Source organism: Ictidomys tridecemlineatus, chromosome 3 (genome assembly GCF_052094955.1).
Source record: "Ictidomys tridecemlineatus isolate mIctTri1 chromosome 3, mIctTri1.hap1, whole genome shotgun sequence".
Taxonomy (NCBI): Eukaryota; Metazoa; Chordata; class Mammalia; order Rodentia; family Sciuridae; genus Ictidomys; species Ictidomys tridecemlineatus.
In genome coordinates, this window is record NC_135479.1 from 67,871,713 (window position 1) to 67,892,164 (window position 20,452).

At 47.9% G+C, this 20,452-nt stretch overlaps 1 long non-coding RNA gene across 8 annotated transcripts in view; it reads right to left on the bottom strand.

Annotated features, from left to right (window-relative positions):
* The window catches only part of LOC144376217 (uncharacterized), a 101,880-nt gene that overhangs the window by 17,424 nt on the left and 64,004 nt on the right, over positions 1 to 20,452 (bottom strand). For 2 of the 8 annotated variants that reach the window (XR_013436450.1, XR_013436447.1), the window contains exons 5-8: positions 13,516 to 13,639; positions 11,118 to 12,653; positions 10,762 to 10,847; positions 174 to 329 (exon numbers count right to left, since the gene is read on the bottom strand). This is a non-coding gene — a long non-coding RNA (uncharacterized LOC144376217). Of the gene's footprint in view, positions 1 to 173; positions 330 to 10,171; positions 10,237 to 10,761; positions 10,848 to 11,117; positions 12,654 to 13,515; positions 13,640 to 20,452 lie in introns of all 8 variants that reach the window. The other 6 variants (XR_013436454.1, XR_013436451.1, XR_013436453.1 and 3 more) reach the window with 5 other exon arrangements.

Below are 20,452 nucleotides of genomic sequence, written 5' to 3' on the forward strand. Positions count from 1 at the left end.
GTTGCTGGAGCCCCTGTCCATCAGCACACTGAGGGAGCCCACTGGGGATGTGAGCCATCTGAGGGGCTGAGGGGGTCACGTCCAGAGCCGATGCCCAGCCCCCTGCCCCAGGCCGCTTCTCACAAGGGCCCTTGAGGACGGGAGCCCCACCTACCTTTCAGCCACAGGGTTACCTGCTCGGGTCAGAGGGCTGAGTTCAATCCCAGGACGGTCAGAGTCCTGCGTGTTTGGTGGGCACAAGGGTTTGATTTTAAGACATCACCAGACACTGGACAGCCTCAGGCCGGAGCCTCCCAAGCTTCGGGCTTCTCAGCTCAGAACTCAGGCTCCTTATGAACACAGGAGAGAAGACAGGACTGTCCTTCAATGGGGACACTAATGGGATCTGACAGTCTTTGTAGCTGCACCCCAGGGCCCCAGTGGGAAGCTCTGCGGGCCTCACTCTGCCTCCCTGAGGAGCGTGGTCTTACAGACGGCTCTGCCCACAAACTTACTGATTCTCTCCCTGAGGGCAGGTCCCAGGTGGGGCAAGGGGCAGCCAGGGGGCCTGGGAGATGGCAGGAGGTCCATGGCAGGCCCACACTTGCTTTCCAGCAGATCTCTCCTGCTCCCAGAACCCTAGAAACCATCTCCTTGGAGTTTTGAGTTAAGGACAGGCCTGAAGCTCTGGAGTTGATTCTGATGGAGGAGTCTCAGCCACAGAAAGACATACAGTGGGGAGAATGAGATGAGAAGTGGGGTGATCTGAGCTCATCTGGTTCCTGGGCTCGCTGAGGCCAAGAACAGGCGGCCCCAGAGCTGTTCCAGGCCCTTTCAAAGAATGAAACCAAGAGTGACCTAGGATTGTGGCCACAGAGCAGGTACTGGTAGCATGACCCCTTACTAGCCATGTCCCCACAATCTACTGCAAGTCACTGGGCCTCAGCTTCTCCCCCTCTGTGGTGTTAGCATGCACTCCCTCTCCAGGGTCAAAGGGGAGGCTGCTGAATTGCCTGAGACTAGGGCAAGGCACCCTCCTTGAAGGTTGCTTTTCACAGTGTTCTAAGTGCCCAGGCTACCTAGTGTCAAGGTGCCCTCAAAAGAATCACTTGGGTTTATGGCTTAGGTTTTGGATGCAAGCCAGATGTAGTGGTGCACTCCTGTCATTACAGGAGCTTGGAGGCCAACAACAGCCTGGGCACCTTAGCAAGACCCTGTTTCAAACTGAAATAGAAAATAAAACCATGACCCGAGGTGTAGCTCAGTGGTAAGGCACCCCTGGGTTCAATCCCTAGGGCAAAAACAAGACAAAAATTTTGGTGCAAACCCAACTTCTGCTCCTTCTAGGCTGGAAGGACTGCCTAGGCGTTCAGGTAGAGTGTGCAGGAGTCCAGCCGGGGCCGTGGTGGTACTCACTAGGCAGGGCAGCTCTCGCCACAGGGACAGAGGCTGGAAAATTTGGCCTTCCCTGGCCCACTCTGCACAGGAGGTGGGTACTGTCCTCACCCAGGGGATGACAAATGGGAAACTGAGTCTCAGGGAAGTACATCACTTTCTAGGCCTGTGGCACCCATGAGGACTTGAGGAAGCACTTGAAAGTGGACGAGCTGCCCCTAACCTCGCAAGCTTTTTGCTAGGTCTCTCTACCACAGCTCCACAGACCCTGGGGACATTCTGTGCAAGCTCCATGTCAGCAGAATTCTGCTTCTACTAGTAGATGCCCCTGGCTGTGACCACCAAAACCTGTCTACATTTAAAGCACACAATCAGAGGTTTAGTTCACCAATTAGCACAGTCAATGGCCCAACACTATTACGCGCCCAGGGAACTGAGTGGGAGGGGAGGAGGAAGAAGCACCCACCCAAAATCCCACACAGTGTCCCCTGCCCCAACCCCTGCCCCAACCACTCACCATCTCAGGTGCTAATGCCGGGGACCATTGTCCCTGTGTAACAGTGGCCCACTTTATGCTTTGAATACAACCCTCGCTGCTCTGCCACTGCGACTTATTTTTGAAATGGCCACTTTTCTGTCCCTCCTCTTCCCTTTCCCCTCCCTAATCTCAGGGGGAACAGGATCACCTTTCTTCCCCATCCTAGGCGGAATTATCTGTCCTGAGTACACACCCGCCATAGGAATGAAGTAATCCAGACCTTGGGGGTGGTACCAGAAGATCTCAGAAATTTGGGACTATCTCCCAAATTAACAAGTGGATTACAACTCCAGACAGAGAACCCAAGGAATGAAGCCTTTGAGTCACCTCTTTAAAAGCCCCTGCTGATGGGCAGAATCACAGCCTCTGGGACAGAAGGTCCCTGGTTCCTCCTTTGCTAGCAAAACAATAAATCTTTTTTCCTTTTTCTCAAAATCATGTCTTCATTATTGGCTTGGCGTCAGGTAAAGGACCGAGCTTTTGGCAACACCCACACCTGCAGCAGTGGCTCTGGGTGCTGCTGCTCTTACCAGTGAAGAGAAAACTAAACCTGTTCTTTTCCCTCCACAGGCTGCCTCCTCTGGGGGCCCTTGGGCACCTGTTCTGGACAATTCCTCTTGTCCCCTCTTCTTTCCTGTTGAGCAAGTGCAGTGGGGGTGGCTCTGCTGGAGGTGGGGGCAGGTGAAAAGGAGTGTGTACATCCCCTGGGGCATTCCCCTGAGTCGGCACCCCAGGAGGGTCACCATGTCTCTTGTCCCAGAGCTTCCAGGGTGCTTGAGGAGACAACCTCACAGAGGCAGAGCCCACAGGACCTTGATCCTCACAGGACAGGTCCTTTGGAGCCAGCAGAGTCCTGTCACCACTGTCTCCCAGGCAGGCTCCAGAGACACACTCCCCCAGACAGCTCAGAACTCAGGTTTTCTGGACAGGTAGGAGGCTTTCTGCCTGCTCTGCTCCAGGAACAAAGGAGACAGAGTGGCGGCAGGTGCCTGTGCCTACATGAGAATGCGTGGGAGGGGAGGGAATTACCACTGAAGCTCAGCCAAGAGAGGCCAGGAGACGGAGATCAAGTGTGGCTGGATCCAAAGGCCCTGGGGAGGGTGGCCCTGCGTAGCTGCAATCCCTAGAGCACTGTGACTGCCACCTCTCTCCCTCTGTCCCCACCTGAACGTGGCCCTCTCCTAGTGTATGCCCATTTCAGGGTCTGTCTCCTCTTTGTATAAGGATACCCATTATATTGGATGAGGGCCCTGCCCTGATGCACAGAGGCCTCACCCTAACACCTCTCCAGTCCCCTATTTCTGCCCGAGGGCCCAGCCTGACATGGACCAGAGGACTCACTCCACCTGGTATGAGGAGCAGGGGAAGCATTGGAGGCCCCGGCTCTCTGCAAGACAATGCTGCAGTCAGGTCCTCAGGCCCAGCCAAACCACCTGTCAAAGATGGCCACAGATGCCTGCTGAGTATGTGCCCTGGGCCTCTTGTCCACTGTGTACAGTCTAATGCCCCCAGCAAGCTGTCTGGCACTTCCCCAGGTCTGGGCAAAGCAGTCCCTGTCAATGTGGCCTTCATTTGCATTTTGAATGACAAATGGCTGCAGGCACTCTCAGCCATCACAGTGGAGCTGTGAGGACAGGGTCTATGGCTCTTAAAGGATGGAGAGGAGACTCTCCACCCCTGCAAACAACGGCCAAGGGAAACGTCCAAGAACTCCGAAGAACCTGAGGCTCCTTGTCCACCCTGGGAGCCAAGTCCTCATTTACTCCAGGATGCTGGGATTCCTGAATGCTCAGGTAGGAAGTAATCATTCAAAATATGTAAATTAAGTTACCCCAGGAGCTTAATAGATTAGCCATTGACTTCTCCCTCCTGTTGGATCTTAACCTTCCACAGAAATTAATCACCAGATGGGTCAAAACAGCCAACAATGATGAGCATGTTCTGTTCACAGTGTGGGGAGAGATTCCGGCCAGCCCCTGGAAGGGGAAGGGCCTCCTCATCTGCACTCCCCTCGCCCCTCCCTGAAGCCCCCTGCCCGCCTGCCTCTTCCTTCACAGCCACTACCCCAGAGTAGGGAGAAAGCTCTGCCATTTACCAGATGTCAGCCCCTACCACTGGAGGGATAGGTCAGCCACACAGTGGTAGAGAAGGGCTCTGTCCCAAGGAGACAGGGGAGAAGGGTAGGTTCAGCGCTCATGGTCAGCTGCCAGGGCAAAGAACTTCCCACAGCTATTCTTTTGTATATTTACATCCAGAACACTTATTGAGCACCTATGATATGCTCAGAGTTGCATTGGTACTCAGGATATGGAAGCCAGCAAGGTCCAGTCACTGCCCTTAGATGAGGCCCAGTCTAGTGGACATGCACTAGCACCTGGTCCCAGGAAGTGCACCTGCTCCTAGGAAGAGCAGGAGGGCCCCTGGATAATGGGCTCCTTGGCTTTGTCTGAGGCATGAATTGATGTTTGCCATGGAAGACTGGTCGGAGGAAAGGCCAAGGCCAGTTCAAAGGCAGGATGGTCCCTGGGCCACCAGGACCCTGGTTCAAGGACAGGGAAAGCCACTCCCCAGCACCTGCCTCTCAGACCCAGAACTCTTCCTTTGCAGCAGTTATGCACAGGAGCAGCTATTGCTGCTCTGGCTGCTGTTACTGCTGCAGGTTTCCCGAGGGGCAAGGCCAGAGGCCGGAGGCTGGGCTGAAGATCATCCATTCTGCTCTTGGTGTCCACAGGTTCTGCATCCACAGATGCAGCCCACCATGGAGGGACAATGTTCTGTGAAAACACTGAGTCATTCTGAACCTGGGGAGAGTTTTCCTTATTATTCTCTAAACAACACAGAATAACAACTATTTACTAGCATGTGCATTCCCTAGGCATTATACAGAACCTAGAGATGACTTCAATTGCAGGAACATTAGTGACCATGTGCACTATTCTGTAAGGGGCCTGAGCGTCCATGGGGCGCCTGTAGATGCTGGGTGAGCAGCAGGGGTGCAAAGGGGAAGGGCATTGAACCAAAGACAAGGCAGCCTCCTTATTCTTCTGGTCAGAGTTGTTGGGGTTGATGGTTGACCTTGGCCTGAGGCTCTCACCAGCTATCCCCAGGGCCAACTCTTCACCAGTGACCTATGAGTCCACTCTTGGTTCCTGAATTGGAGTCCTGTGGCTGTGAAGTGCATCCCACATGCCAGGCCCACAGAGAACAAGGATCAGTGGCCACACAAGGATTTGCCAACAGCTCATCGGGGGCATAAGGGTTTTACTTTGGAGACTCAAGGGTGGCACTGGGACCCACACGAGAAGCTCAGATTCACCTCTGTGCCATATGTCTTCCAGCACAGGCCTGGGCTGTGCTCCAGCACCTATCCAGCCAGCGGGCCACCAGACAGGGCTTGCACCAAGCTCCAGCTGCAGCTGTTGATGCCACAAGCCTCAGAACTGAGGGCAGCAGGCAGAGGACAGGGCACATTTAGCATTTCTCCATGATGGGCCTAGGATGATCTTCAGGCCCAGGGGCCAGGTGAAAGCACCGCCTGCAGGCCCTTTTCTCCCTGCAGCCTGAGACCGGCTGCAAAGGGGACCCTGCAGCAGGACAGCAGGAGCAATGCCTCCAGCTGTTCCTCCTGGCAAGCACTCAGAGAGCAGGGTGATGCCAATTTGTGGCAGATGTCTGAAGAAGCTATTTCTAAAACAGCAATTACCAGAAAGGAGAACAAATTACTACTTCCTTCAGAGACTTTCACACATGGAGAATCAGGGCCTTACAAAGTAATCAGGGCAATATGTTTGCAAAACTGCATTATTTATATTAAAATATTTCACAGACAAAGGTCAGGAACAGAAATTGAAGGTTAGCAAGGAATAAAATACCAGGGTCACTATATCCCTGCAAAGCCTACAAGGGCCTTGATTACCCCGCATTAGGCACTTTTGAAGACTATTACATGAACCCTGACTGGTATCCAACATCAGATTTCTAGGAAAAATGAGCTCAGTTGTCCAAATCCAGTGGCAGAAGTGCAGAGCAGGCCAAGAGGCCTATGCTGCAGCCCATAGAGGACCAGGCGCCACCCAGAGAAGCAACCCATGGTGTAGGCCTGGAGGACTGCCCTCTGGAAACTCAGTCCATTCTTAGACACTTTTTGACCATCATGTTTGGTTTCCAAGCAACCAACCAGAACCTCTGGAGTTCCACCCAGGATCACTGGGAATTAGTGGCTAACTCGACCCAGGACTGGGTGAGGAGAGAAGTGGCCATCAAGCAATCTGGATTGAAAACTTGCAGCAGGACATCAGAAGGTGGCCTCTCCAGGAGGCAGGTGGAAGCAGCACCCCTGCCCTGTCCTCCTCCTTGCCCACCAGCCCCAGAGGCTCAGGGCCTCCTTTCCCCTCCAGCTCTCCATTCACCACTATACATCTATCTATCCATCACCATACACCATCACCCACACTTCATCCGTCCACCCACCATCCGTCTACCCCTCCACCACACACACTTGCTCCATCTGCCCATCCATCATCTGCCCTTCCATCCTTCCACATCTACCCACCTGCCCTCCATCACAGATTACAAAGGTACAGTTACTAAGCATTCCAGACAGCAAGGTGTTGAAGGGAGTGTGGGTCCTTCCCAGGCAGAGGCCGCCACGCTGAGCAGGGAGACTCACACACACACTCACACTCACACGGACTCACACTACGTCCATGCAGCATCAGGCTGATGGAGGGCTCTGGCCGCCTCACTGGGTCTGGGTACAACAGGGTGGAAAACAAAGAACAGCTGGGCCAACGGGAGAGGAGTCCAGCAGAGCCCGCATTTCCATTTCTGACACCTCCAGACGCAATCTGGAGCCAGGCAAGCATGTTTGGACAGGGCCAAGTGCCTCCAGCATCTGTTAGGCTAAAGGTGGCAAATTGAGTGGCACTGCCCATTGTGTCTGCTGTCAGCTTTTCCAGCTACTTTTAAAATCCTTTCAGGCCCTGGAATCACTTTACCTCTGTGATCTACAGAAGAAATCTCTTTCAGTAGGACCCGGTCCCCGAACCTCACAAACACCCAGGCAGGAAGGTGTCCTCGCGCCTCTGCTTCACATTCAGGCATAGGCAGAGCAAGGAAGCAGCATCCCAGGCTGCATGTCCACAGGAAGCCACATGATGCATTGTTGTGGACCATGTCCCTTCCACAGTGGTGGACAGAATGTGCAGGGCCAGGCCGAGCTGGGCTCCTTGAGGGAGCGGCTCAGGCTAGGCTGCTCCCTCCCAAGAGTGCTGGGAAATGGATTTTTCTCACCCTTCAGGTTGGGGTGCAATGGCTGGAAAGAGCCACAGGAAGTTCTGAGCTGAGGCCGGGTGGCGGGCTGCAGGGGAGGACCACAGCTTCAAAGTCACAGAAGCTGCCAAGGACACAAGCACCAGGGCGTGCCCCCAGCCCCACCCAGCACATGGCCCCTGGATGACTTTCAGAGCAGCAAGTCAGGAGGCTGGCATGTTCTTAAGATGCCTAATAAAGCAATTGGCCCATAAGCCCATCTGGCCCCAAGCAAAGTCCCAAATGCATAACTTTGACCAGCCTTGCAAGACCTGCTTAATGCAAAATTGATAATGTCATTTACAAGCCTCTCCAACTGAGGCTTATGAATAAAAGAACGATGTTGGAAAACAAGCCCCGCCAATTTCTATGCATTGCAAACAGCTCCCAGCACCCCTGTCTGGCCCTTCAGCTGGCTAAGGGCTCTCTGCTCACGTAGACACAGCTCCTCCAGTTTGTGTGGTGCTGGAAAAGCTTCCAGGTGCCAGGGGCCAGGAGGCTTGACCTCCCAAGCACTACAGCCCCCTCCCGCCATGCTGGGGCAAGCAGGGACAAGAACACAGGAGCACCTCTGCCCAACCCCCAGCCACACCACTGCCATTACTGCCCATCTTCTGCCTCTACTGTCCCACTAAATCAGCCTTCTGCAGACCCGTGTTCTTCCTCCGGGATGGGGTGGGGGTTGGAGACAGGGGATCTGCAGCAGGGACCCCTCTGTCCCTATGTCTGCACAGGACCCTGCTCCAGGACTGGCCTCCAGAAGGTCTCCCAAAGGCATTTCTGCAGTACATTAAAGAAAGAACAAAGGGAGAAAGGACCAGAGAGCCATCTTTGGGGATTCAGAGTGAGAAGACCCCAAGGGAGAGAGGTTTTCAAAGGCTGCCATCCACTGCCAGCACCGAGGCAGAGGTCAGAACAGACAGGGTCCAGGGCCAGCAGAACTGACCACTCAGAGCTGCTGGACAGGCAGAATCTGGGCACAGACACCCTGCAAGCCCTGCAGTGGAAATGCCTGAAGGACCACAGTGAAAGTCCTCCAACTACCATAGGGCCTTCCCACACCCCAGCTGCCCCACCCAAGCTGAGAGGCCGGGGCAATGGCCGGCACCCCTCCCCACCTCCGCTCTACCACCCCAGGTCTCCTGCGTCATGGCCTTTCCTGAGCACATGCTGGTTTATGGAGGATGACCCTCAAGCTTCCTCTGGAAACAAGGGCACTGGCTTCATTGAGTTCCTGGGTTCTCTTAGCTCCAGCCCTGGAGGTTGACCTTTCTTATGTATAAGGATGCATGAACAGACATTTATCACCACTGGGGGATGCAGGTCACATCAGGAGATTGTTCATGAATACTTGACTACTGGACGATTTATGCCTGGATCCCGTCTTTTATGCTATACAGCTGTTCTGAGAGACTGTCAGCCACCCTTGGTCTTTGCTGCCCGGCCCCAGCAGCAGCCACACCGTTCCATAAGATGGGCTCTCAAAAGGGCTTTGGTAAGGAGGCCAGGGTCCACAGACGGCAGCCCTGTGAGAGCACTGGTCCAACGAAGTGACCCCACAGTTCCAGGACCTCTCAACCCGGGCTGCTCCCTGCAACAGAAGCTGGCTGTTTTTGTCTGACAAGTGAGGTTCTTCTCAGTTCTTTGAACTTCTCCTTTAAGGACCAAAATGTGTGCATGAGGCAGGCTGGGCACCAGAAAGTCCACGTAGAAGCAGACTCTCTGAAAGCCATGTCTGCAACTTTTAATGGTATTAATCTGTCACAAGGAACCAGGGGGAGAAACCTCATCTGTATCCTAACTATAATAACTACATATTGAGCAGCCAGAGATGTGATTTATTAACATTGAGATTTCACAAATAAGCCACTATTGACAAATGGCAGCAATTTTAGGCACCCCAGATCAATACCCTTTAATCTAGTCAAATATCAACAAATTAAATTAAAGCAAGATTCCAAAATAGCCCCAAACGAAACAAATGAATTCATGTAAAATCCCCCCCCCCACATAGAGGTTGACGTGCAAGTCACTGTCAGGGGCTGGTGATTGAAAATCCAGATGGTGCGGGACCCTGTTGCTGAGTTGACAGGCTTGAGGTTCTGTACAGCCCATCCAGGACCCCTGGAAGTAAGTCCCCTCCCAACCTGTCACCGCCACCCCACATGCCCCCTTGGGAGAGCCAAAGATCAGAGAACATAACCTGGACCTCCCTCTGCCCCAGAGAGCAGCAGGGGGGCTTTTATCATCTACTAAGGGGGCCAATAGCCATGGTCACCTCCAAAGTTTGCCATGATGATAAAAATGGCACCCCTGGGAGACCAAGGGCAGGAGCTCTCAGGTTAGCAGGTGTGCAGCTGTACCAGCCAGGGAGACCTCCATCCCAGAGCCAGCTGCTAGCCAATCCTCACAGGATGCTTTCTTCTTGGGGAGGCAAGATCCCCACCAAGCTGCAGGAAGGCCAGGTGTATGGGACCCTGTCATGCCCACGGTTCTGCAGAAGAGCCCTTCTCATTGGGCAGACTATACTTGGCAATGTCCCCTGCCCCCAGATCTCATGGGAGCCCATGCTATAGATTTCCAGTATGAGTTGTGGCCCCATTGGTAGAAGCCCAGGGGAAACCTCAGGCAGCCTGCCATCCCTGGTCAGCAGATAAAACACATGATTCCCAGTGTCAGACTCAGGGGACAGTCCAGGTCCTGGCAAGGGGCCCAGCTGGTGGTGTGTAGTGATTCAGTCCTGGAGAAAGTGAAGGGGGCTCCCAAAAGCAGCTGCACCCTGCGTAGACAGCTCTTCCCCCTTGTGGGGATAGGCAGTGCACTGGGGTCAGGGCTGGGGCAGCCTGGCTCCACTGTGTCCCTAGGACCCCTCAGCTGGGATCCAACAACCAGTACCCTGGTGCTGGAGCCTGGGGTTTCCTGTGCCAAACCCAGTGCCCTCGTAAGTACCTGCTCATCCTTCTTTTGTCTCTGGGACTGCAGCCAATGGACGTGCAGAGGGGAGCAGAGCACTCCTGAGATGGGAGAGAGACCCACCTTCAGCCCCGGGCTCCATGTTTTAATGTGTTGTGTCCACCCAGAGAAGCCCAGGCCTGAACCTCCTCCAGCCTGACCTCCCTACTAGATGAGGGGCCTCTAGCAGGGATCCCTGGCTCCTGCCCTACCCTGTTCCCCCCTGGTCTCATAGCTGCATTGCTCTCCATGGTTACCTGCAAAGGACCATAATGGTGGCACAAAACAACAGAAATTCATTCTCTCACAGTTCCAGAGGCCACATGCTCACATTCAATGTGTGGACAGGGCTTGCTCCCTCCTGCCTCTGCAGCCCCTGGTGACTGTGGGCATCCTTGGCCTGTGGCCTCGTCATGCCCATCTCTGGCGGTCCTCACACGGCTTCTCCTCTCTGTGTCAGGTCTCTCTGCCTTTTTCTTATGAAGACACCTGTCATTAGTCTTGGGGCTCAGCCAGATTATACAAGATGACCTCCTACTCTCAAGATCCTAAACAACATCTTCAAAACCCCTTCCCAAATAACTCACCTTCACAGGGACTAGGCTGTGGGCCTCTGTGGGGAGTGGCCATCGTTCAGCCCACTGTGTCTTCTTCTCCAGGTTCCTGTCAACACCTGCAGGATGCGAGGGTGAATGGACAAGTGGTGAGGGTCAGGCGGCTGCTCCCCTGGTATAGGTCAGCCCCTCTCTCCCTGAGTGTCTCCACATCCCCAGGGGCTTCCCACCCCAGGGCTCAAGTCATTTCTAACTTTCAGGAATACGATGGCCCCAAGTGACACTGAGGCTCACAGGGGAATGTGCTGCTGCTAGACCTCTCATGTGCCCTAGAAACCAGCCTGGAGTGGCTCTAGTAACTCTGAAATATGACCCAAATTGAGACTCACCTAGCCCTCTCACCTGCCGCCAGGGAGCCCAACCAGGGCAGGAAAGTGTCTCTTCACAGTTCCTGTGTGGCACTTGTCTGGTCACCAGTCAGAAGGTTTGCAGCTGACGCTGGCACCTCAGCATGGATGCAGGGGCAGAGACAGGCTAAGTCCCTACAGCTCCTGCCCAGCAGCAAAGGGACCATCTACCCAAAGCCCTGGGTTGCAGCCATTCCAGCAGCAAGGCCAGGGCCCCTTCCATTTACCTGGGCTCCTTGCTCTGAACCAGCTGGCCTGGTCCTGATGTGGAGTACCAGGATGCCAGCCAGACTCCACCCCAGGAAGGCAGCTGCTCAATAGACATGGTGGGAGAGTGCAGTGTGCTGTGTGCCTGCCATGTGTGCACACCTATCCTTGGGTGCACAGGCGTGCAGGCAGGTGCATGAATGTGCAGGTGTGTGTGTGTGCTCGTGTGCATTCCCTACATGTATGCAGGTGAGAAGGGGGATACAGATGTGTGCAAAAACACACAGGCCCATGTCTTGTTTGTGCGTGTGCATTTGTATATTTAAATGGGTGTAGTTAGCAATCATTGCCAAGAAACTTGTATTCTCTAGGTCTGTGACTTCCTATCCTGACAGAATATTAGCACTAAGAATTATGAGCTATAGATGGAGCTGGTTAGCATAAAGGACATAAAATATTTGATTCTAATGGGGCCTGTATGAACACAAATCTGCCTCAGGCTACAAGGCCCCTTTAAGAAGAGGGCTGGCTCCTCAATTGCAAGTAGCAAGGGACCTATACCTAGCCTCTGCTGAGGTCTCTGGCATCTCAGGCCCTTGAGGAGGGGACAATGAGGGGATGTGCCATAGTTAATGAAGAACATGTCTGCAGTACGGAAAAGTGCTGCCTCCTTGGGGAGAGGCTTGTGCGCTTCAGGGACGCCTCCTCTGCAAGCTTGCCCCCAAGGGATTTGCACTCCCAAACCCTCACCACAGACTTCTCCCCCGCAACTCGTCAATGGGGAAACAGCTGTGTCTTCCAGACCCGCCCAGGGTAGCCACAGACAGGTGCCCAGGCAGAGCAGGGTGGCTGGGTGTGGGTCCATTACACATCTCACATCTCGCAAACCCCGGTGGCCAAGCTACCTTCTAGCTGAAGGTGCGTGCCTAGGCTGGGACCTGGCTGAGACCCGCAGGCAGACCCGCATCTGTCCTGACCTGAAAGATAGCTGGCGTCTCTCCCCACCAGCAAACTGGACCCTCGACCCGCTCTCCAGACAAGCACCAGCCCCCTCTGTTGCGGAACCCTTACCTTGTGGTCTTTCCCGGGGGGACACCTGATGTTATTGGAGGCTCCAGCTGTTTGAATCATGTCCAGAGGAAGTTGGGGGTTCCAGATTTGCTACCTTAAGAACTTCTCGGCGCGTGGAGGCTGGTGGCACAGGTGCGCACCTCTGGTGAGGTGCAAGGTGAGTCCTCCCTCTCCAGGTGGTTGTGGCAAGGGCAGGGTGAGGGGAGTCTCCACGCTGCTTGTTTCTGTTAGGCTCCTGGCCTAGGGACGACAAAATCCGCAGGCCCATGCTGGAGGAGAAGCAGCTGCCTGGACCCCAGAGGGAGTCTGGCTGGCGCCAGCGGCTCCAAGGGCGCCCTGCCCAGTACTGCCTTCCTGGGAAACAGTCCAGGACTCAAGACCAGAGGCCCTAGCAAACCCAAAGGAGCTCAGAGGAGGGGCGAGGAGGTGTGTTCGGGAGCGGGGTGTGTAGGGCTAAGCTATTCCCTGAGCAAAGGGAGGGGAAACCTGGGAAACCCCAGAAAGAGCCTCGCACCTGGACGCGCTCACGCCACACTGCGGGGCAGCGCCGCCGCTGCGAGGGACTCAGGCTGGCCCTCTGCTCCCGCATGGACCTTTGCAAACCCCTCCACATCCCTAAAGGTTCCAGCGGAGAGTAATCAGAGCAGATCCAGACACACCCCTCCACCGTAGGGGTTAATTGAGATGGCCAACTTGGAGGCACGGGCTCCCAGTCTGGCTTGCAGCGCCTGCTCAGGGCTTCAGTCTCTAAACCTTCTCGGGATGGTTGGGAGGTGGCACGCAGGGCCCTGCCAGAGCCAACGCACCACCGGCGAAGGCGAGAAAATGGAGGGGGTGGAGGAGGAGCAGGTATCCTACCAGGGATCCTTGGCACAGTCCCTACAAGCTACAGCTGAGGGGATATAAGCACCTGTCCGTGGGCTAACGCTGTGTGCCAGGAACCAGGTCTCCTTTTGGAGCTGGTTAGCATAAAGGACATAAAATATGTCCTGGTTAGCATAAAGGACCTGCTGAACTCGGTCCTTATTATTATTTAGTGGAAGGCAGCAAGGTAAATCTCCTCTTTGTGCAATAGAAGTCTTTGCTAGTCCCCAAGACTTACCCTGCCTCCCCATATGCTGGCCCTGCGGGTGGTCGGTTGGTGTTTTGCCTTGTCTTTCTTTTGGCAGCTGTGAAGTTATGATCTAATTAGGCAGCATTTGGACACAAGTGGAAGGAATATTGACCTGTGAGGAAGAAGAAAGAAAAATCAGGAAAGAGCAACCGCTTCATGAAGACTGCATTGCAACATTGCAGAATGAGTCTGAATGGTGATAAGCAGCACATTAAGATACAGCCATATTAATGAGCATAAGGTTAAATTTTTCTAGATTTTATTTTTCAGGCAGAGGGAGCTGAGTTTAAATATTCTGGATGGAAAATAAAGGCATGTAATTCAATGTCTACTTGCCAGACCCGATTCCTCAATTTTATTATGTGAAAAGTGTAGGAAGAAGTTGGGATCCTGGATGACGACCCCAGACTCACTCACCTGTGCTTCAGGCACATTGACGTAGTGACATAAGCACCCCATGGGAAGCCTCTTTATGAATAAGAGGAGATTAATTTTAATTCTTAATTTATTTGCTGCTGTTCATCATTTCTTGATGTTCCCATTTCCAAGTTGGAATAATCCCCACTTTGTGAGACACATTTTCGCATTTGCTTGCTTCTGCCTACTGAAGTCAAAAGCAGCTTCACATTTCTGTTAGGAGTGGGCAGATGTTGGTTAGAACTCTGGCTTGGCTCCTGCTAATGTGTATCTTTGTGCAAATTATTTCTCTCAATGATTCTTAACATCTCTGAGGCAGGAGTTATAGCTGTGTTTTCCAAGTAAGAAAACCAAGGCTCAGAAATGTGGATGTATGGAGGGCCGCTGGCATAGTATCTTTACTTCTCTTACATGGAATTATTCTTCTTAACAAGATTTTATCTTAATTTTATTTCATTTTTTCCATATTTTATTGGTGCTTTATAGCTACACATAATAGTGGGATTTGTTATTACAAACTCATATAGGAACAGAACATAACAATATAATTTGATCAATATCATTCTCGAGTGTTTTCCCTTTCTTTCCCCTTCTCCCTACTCCTGACCCCTTTCTTCTACTCCACTGATCTCCCTTTCATTTTCATGAGATTCCCCATTCTGCTCCTTTTCCCTGTTTTCTCTGTAGCTTCCACACAGGAGAGAACATATGTCCTTGTCCCGATTTTGGCTTATTTCACTTTACATAATGGTCTCAGATTCCATCCATTTTCTTGCAAATGACATAATTTCCTTCTTCTTTATTGCTGAAAAAACTCCATCATGTATATATACCACAATTTCTATATCCATTCTTCAATTAACAGGCTGGTTCCATAACTTGGTTATTGTGAATTGTCATGCTATAAACATGAGTATGCATGTACTACTATAGTACACTCACTTTATTTTTTTTGAAATAAATACCACGGAATGCTATAATTAGGTCATTTCTAGATATTTGTGAGTACTGCATACTGATTTTCACAGTGGTTGTACTAATTAATAATCTCATCATCAGTGTAGAAGTTTTCCTCTTTTCCCTTAACTTCTCTAGCATTTATTATTGTGTGTATTCATGATGGCTGCCATTCAGATTGGAGTGAAATGAAACTTGAGATGAAATTAATTTCCATTTCTGATACTGAATTCTTAACTTTGATTTCTCTGGTCCAGGACTTCCTAATTGTTAGCATATGTGAGAATCTCTTAGAAAGAATTTTAATGTAGACATTATTACAATCCATCACAAGTATCTATCTAAACTTCTAATAAGTTTCCACGTAATGCTGATGGTGCTGAACCCTGTACCTCACTTTAGCATGGACGTGGGCTCAATCCTCAAACTTCTTCCTTAAGAAGCCTTACACTTGCTTTTCTCTTCATACTTGAAAACTCCTTTCACCATCACAAAGGAAACTTGACAATACAAATTTCTTAGATATACTCTCATACATGCACCATACAAATTTTGTAGGTGTTTAAAGCAATAGTTTGTATCATCTAGAGTAAGGAAAAACACCCCAGCCTAACTGTTGCTCCTTTGTAAGGTAAATATTACTTTGCCCATGTGCTTGAAGGAGTCTATCATTATTCTCATAATTTTAAAATAATGCCAAATTATAATGGTATGAAACTGTTTTCATTAATGTTGCCTAAGAAATTCCTTTCAAAATTTGTTTTATGGACTTTTTTTAACCTCAAAAGAACTTGTATTAATTAGTTAAAAAAACAATTAGAAGACACATTACTATTTGTCTTCTAGATTACTATTTGTGTTCTAATTGTTTCTTCCGCCTTAAGCACATCTATAATTCATAGACAGGTGCTAGTGTTTAAGCCAATGATTTCTACATTCTGTTTTTAATCTTTTCTATTTAATTAATTTTATTGTACTTTTTCATTTTGATTGAGTTTATAGATTTTCCTCCTTTCAATTTACAAAGTTTAGATGCTGATGTCTTTAGCTTTTCATTCTGTTATGGCATTCTGGTTTCTTCACCCTGTTTTCGTGACTAACCCATCACCTTTTCCAAATAAATACCTCTACTTTTTGTCATTTAAACTTATATACTTCTGTTTCCTTATTCTATTGAGGATGCCAACTTGTTTTTTAGGGATGCCATGGATTGTACTCAGGGACACTTGTCCACTAAGCCACATGCAGAAAAATGTTAATTAAAAAAAGTGCTTTTTTTAAAAAAAGTACTTATTAGGCATAGAGCTTGTTCACTTTAATTAGCATATACATGCTTTGCAGCAGGATAATGATATCAGCTAAATGATTAAAGTTTTTCTCTCATTTTAGCCACAACGCCAGGGAAACATCAGTTGAAATTGTTCATTCTGATGTCATCAGACATCTCTTGTAGTAGAATTTTTGACAGAAATCTAGAGTAGGTTCATTTTTTTAAGAATTAATTTTTAGTGGCAGTGACTTTTTTTTATATACGTTCTTGAATCTTTCTGTTCAAAACTGGAGCAGTTATAATAGAGGCCACTACCCAGAATTCAATTTAATTTCACACATTCTTCAATTCTTTTTGGGGGAAGGTGCTGATCCTCTTGAATTACTCCTTCATAAGTGAATGCAAACCTAAATGATAACTTTTTCAAGTGAGCATATTTCCAAAGTGTAAGAGGCCCTCCCCTGCCATTAATAAGAACCACAGCCAATTTTAATTTTTTGTAGCAGTAATTTTCCTTGGGGAAGAAGAAAAAATACCAGTTTTCAGTGTTTCTCTCTACATGGATGGGAGTCCAGTAGGAGTGGGATTTGCATAAGTTTTGACATAACTAAGTAGGTATTTCTCTACTCACTGGTCTCTGAAAATCAGTGTAAACTGTATTTACACAAGATTTTTAACTCAAGAGGCTAAAGTCATGAGTAAATATTGAGAGAGAATTGACAAAGGCATATAAGCTCCAAGATATAGACTACTCTCTCTAAAAGAAACACATTATTACAGAGTTAATACAGCAGGGCCTTCTGCCTCACCGGTGCTGAGGACCACGTGGCAGCCAGTACTCTTCAATTAACCTTGTCCTTCAAAAGTTTACAAAGGGCCAAAGCACAAAATGGTTTAATGACTAGCATAAACTCATGCATCTATAAGTACCTGATCTTATTACATCAAGCTCCTCACCAGTCCTACTAGAAGAATCATGTTTGCATACTACAAAGATTATTCCAGAGACATAGTCATTTCACTAAAGTAGCACTAAGGAGAGAAGAGTCCTCTACCATTGAATGCAGCAGAATCCAATATTTTCCACCATTGCAATCATCCAAAAGATTAAGGACTTTTGCTCTCCAACAAGATTAAGTCAAAATGAAAATTGACCTAGGAGGAAAACCACTAACCTCATGTCAAATAAGTGTAATTACTTGATGATATTGATTAGTAGAACTGCAAGTAAAATTGAGGAAATTAAGCAAGGTATTTTGAGAAGGACCAGAAAGGAAATCTGAGAATCATTAAGGACATGGGCAAGGAACACAATGATGCTGAATTTTACAACTGTCTTTTGGGCATTATCTTGCTTGGTAGAGCTACATTTCAGCTCCTCAGAACATATTGCTGTCTCAGCACTGTTAGGCATGAAGAAAAAAAAGAAAATCATCATACTCTTTTAAAGATAAATGAGTGAAATAAATACTGGCCATGTACCTCATAGAAACATTATGTAACTTCTTTATCCATCATTTCCTGCATTCATAAGCTGAGGATAATACAGTTACTTCCTTGGTTGCTTTGGAAGAATCAGCTATAACAATTCACGTAATGCTCTCCTGAAACAGTATTTAACTTTAATAAGAGTTCGCTGTAACTGCTGCTGATGCTAGGGAAACATTGCAAAGCATTATAGACAAGAATAGGGACTCTGGAACAATATCATCCAGGGTCTGCTATTGACAAGCAGTATGATATTGGGCAACTTATTTAACTTCTTCATACCTCAACTTCTTCATGTATAAAATTGAAATACTATTAATAATCACTATGAGAGCTATTTTGAGAATTAAATGAGTTAATATTTGTTGAGTGTTCAGAATAGTTCCTGGTGCATAATGTTTGATTAATAAGTTATTTAGCCCAAGACTGTGATGATGGAAAACCAAGAGTTCTGTAGTAGTACCTCTGGAGGTCTATGTGGGGTGGTGGAGACAAGAAGCACAATGACCCAGCTCCATTCTCTAGTCAAATAGGGTAAAGCCAGCTGGGTTATATGTTGACTTTTCTTTGAGTTCAAGGTCCTCCTCTACAAGATAAAAGAAACTTAGCTCTACATACCAATGTGCCCTCACAAAAAATACTTCAGTCCAGTTTTGTACAACTTTGAATAGTTTTACATAGATTATCTAGATGCTTTAGCCAAATCGTTTTAAAAGATTCATCTGGATATAAAGTTCTCTGTACCTTAAACAGTGGATTTCAGTAAATTTAAATTTTAAAGACAACTTTCCATACTTTTTGAGGGTAAACAAAAATCTCAGTAATCATAATTTAACATGCAAAACCATGAATATTCACCACAGTCAAATAAATAATAAATCACCCCTGGGTTCCAGTGCTTGCCATGCAAACTTGCCTATATTCTACAACATCTAGAAATCTGGCTTTAAATTGCATTATTTTTGCTCTTGTGAAGGTGGCCCTAAAAAGCAATGTGGAAAATGTGCCATTCTCAGCATTTAGGAGGTAAAGGAAAGTACAATATGTTGCTATGAACAAAAGAAAAGAGTCCACAGATCAGAGGGCTGGGCTCTGAAGACATTTTTTTAAATGTCACCATATAAAATTTATGACATAAAAGGGAATGTTCCTTAGTCAGTCTGAGGATTGTTATCAACATGAATAATAAATCAAAAGGCTTTTTATCCACTTACTGCTGAACATTATGACCTTAGTTTGGAAATGTGATTTACTCCACTGACATCAGTGCAACAGAAACCCAGTGAAAATATCACTGGATTGGCCTCGAGTTCTAGAAAATCATTGTGGCTTACGGAGAACAAACATTTGGACAAAACAGTATTCAAAAATGCAAATATCTATGGCACCATTAACAAGAGTGAACTCATTAGAGAGATTTCTTTTAAATGATCACACTTCAGTCTTTCCTCTGTAGAAAACTCAAGCATGTGCAAACTGAACAGTGTTACCTATCTCACAATTTGATAGAGAAACATCGCTAGCATTGCTCTCAAATTTGACTATGAATATTTTACTTTAAAGAGGCATGGATTGTAATTCTATTTGTATAAAATTCAAAATACACGGAGTATGATTCCAGGTACTTAAGCTGATTGTCAACAACAACAACAAACTATTATTTCAAAGAAGAGAGTAGTGTTTTCCCCTCTAAAGTGGTAAGAGACAGTTTAGACCAGGGAGGTTTTCAATGGAAAACTGTGGGGCTCCTGGAAATCCTGCCTTGTCTGGGTAGATTAGTAATTTGTAATTATTTATTAAACATGTTTATATACTTTTCCTTCATAAATTATATTTTAAAACTGTATTTAAATAGAATGTTCTATTCTGAGGTGGCTTTATAAAGTATTACCTGGAGCAGAGAGCTACTAAAGTAATGTATTCATTGTTTCTCTGAAATTCAAAAATGGGGCATCCTGATTTTTTCCTAGCAAACTCAACTCAATCAGAATAACTCATTTAGATTATGAACACTTCAACGCACACACCAATGAATAAGCCACAAATACAAGCCATTTTTAAGTCTTAGTTGTTCCTGTTTTATGTTCTATTAACATACTAAATTTGTATTTTGTGGCTTGTGACCCCCTCAACCCCTCTTATCCCTATTATCTTTGCACCCAGAGACTATAAACATAAATTTGCTACATAGATGCAAATGTTAATTTGCTTATAGGGAAGCAAAGGAGCTGACCTTTATAAACACAGCTATGCCTAAGTAAAGAGGACTTCAAGTAAAAAGTAAATCTGAAACATTAATTTGTTTCTTTTTCTTAAAGCAATGATTTGTCTTCTATAATATGCATTTGTTTGCACAGGAAAGGAAATGACAATTGAGTAAAATGGATACTGTATTGCTCCCTTATAGACATGAACAATTACACATCTAACAATACTAACCACTCTGAAAGATAATTATGGATCAATGCTTTAAAAATATCCTGAATTGCCTGCAGAAATGGCAAGGAGAATGAAATTAAATTATTTGTAAAAGCCAGAGTCTTTTCTTCCTATTTATCTGCTACTTGAAATGGGATGACATTTCAAATAGTTCTTGCCTTTCTCAATGCAAACTCTAAATAAAGATGTGGAGTGGGACATTTTTTTTTCCCTTTCTCCATTAGGTTCAGCATAGATACAACATTTGTACTGAAATTCTACACCACTCAAAAGAATGCAGATTTAGCTTCTAGGACATAAAAGAGGCAGTTTAGGAATATCAATCAGGCCTCTTTCCCATGCCTTCAGTCATGA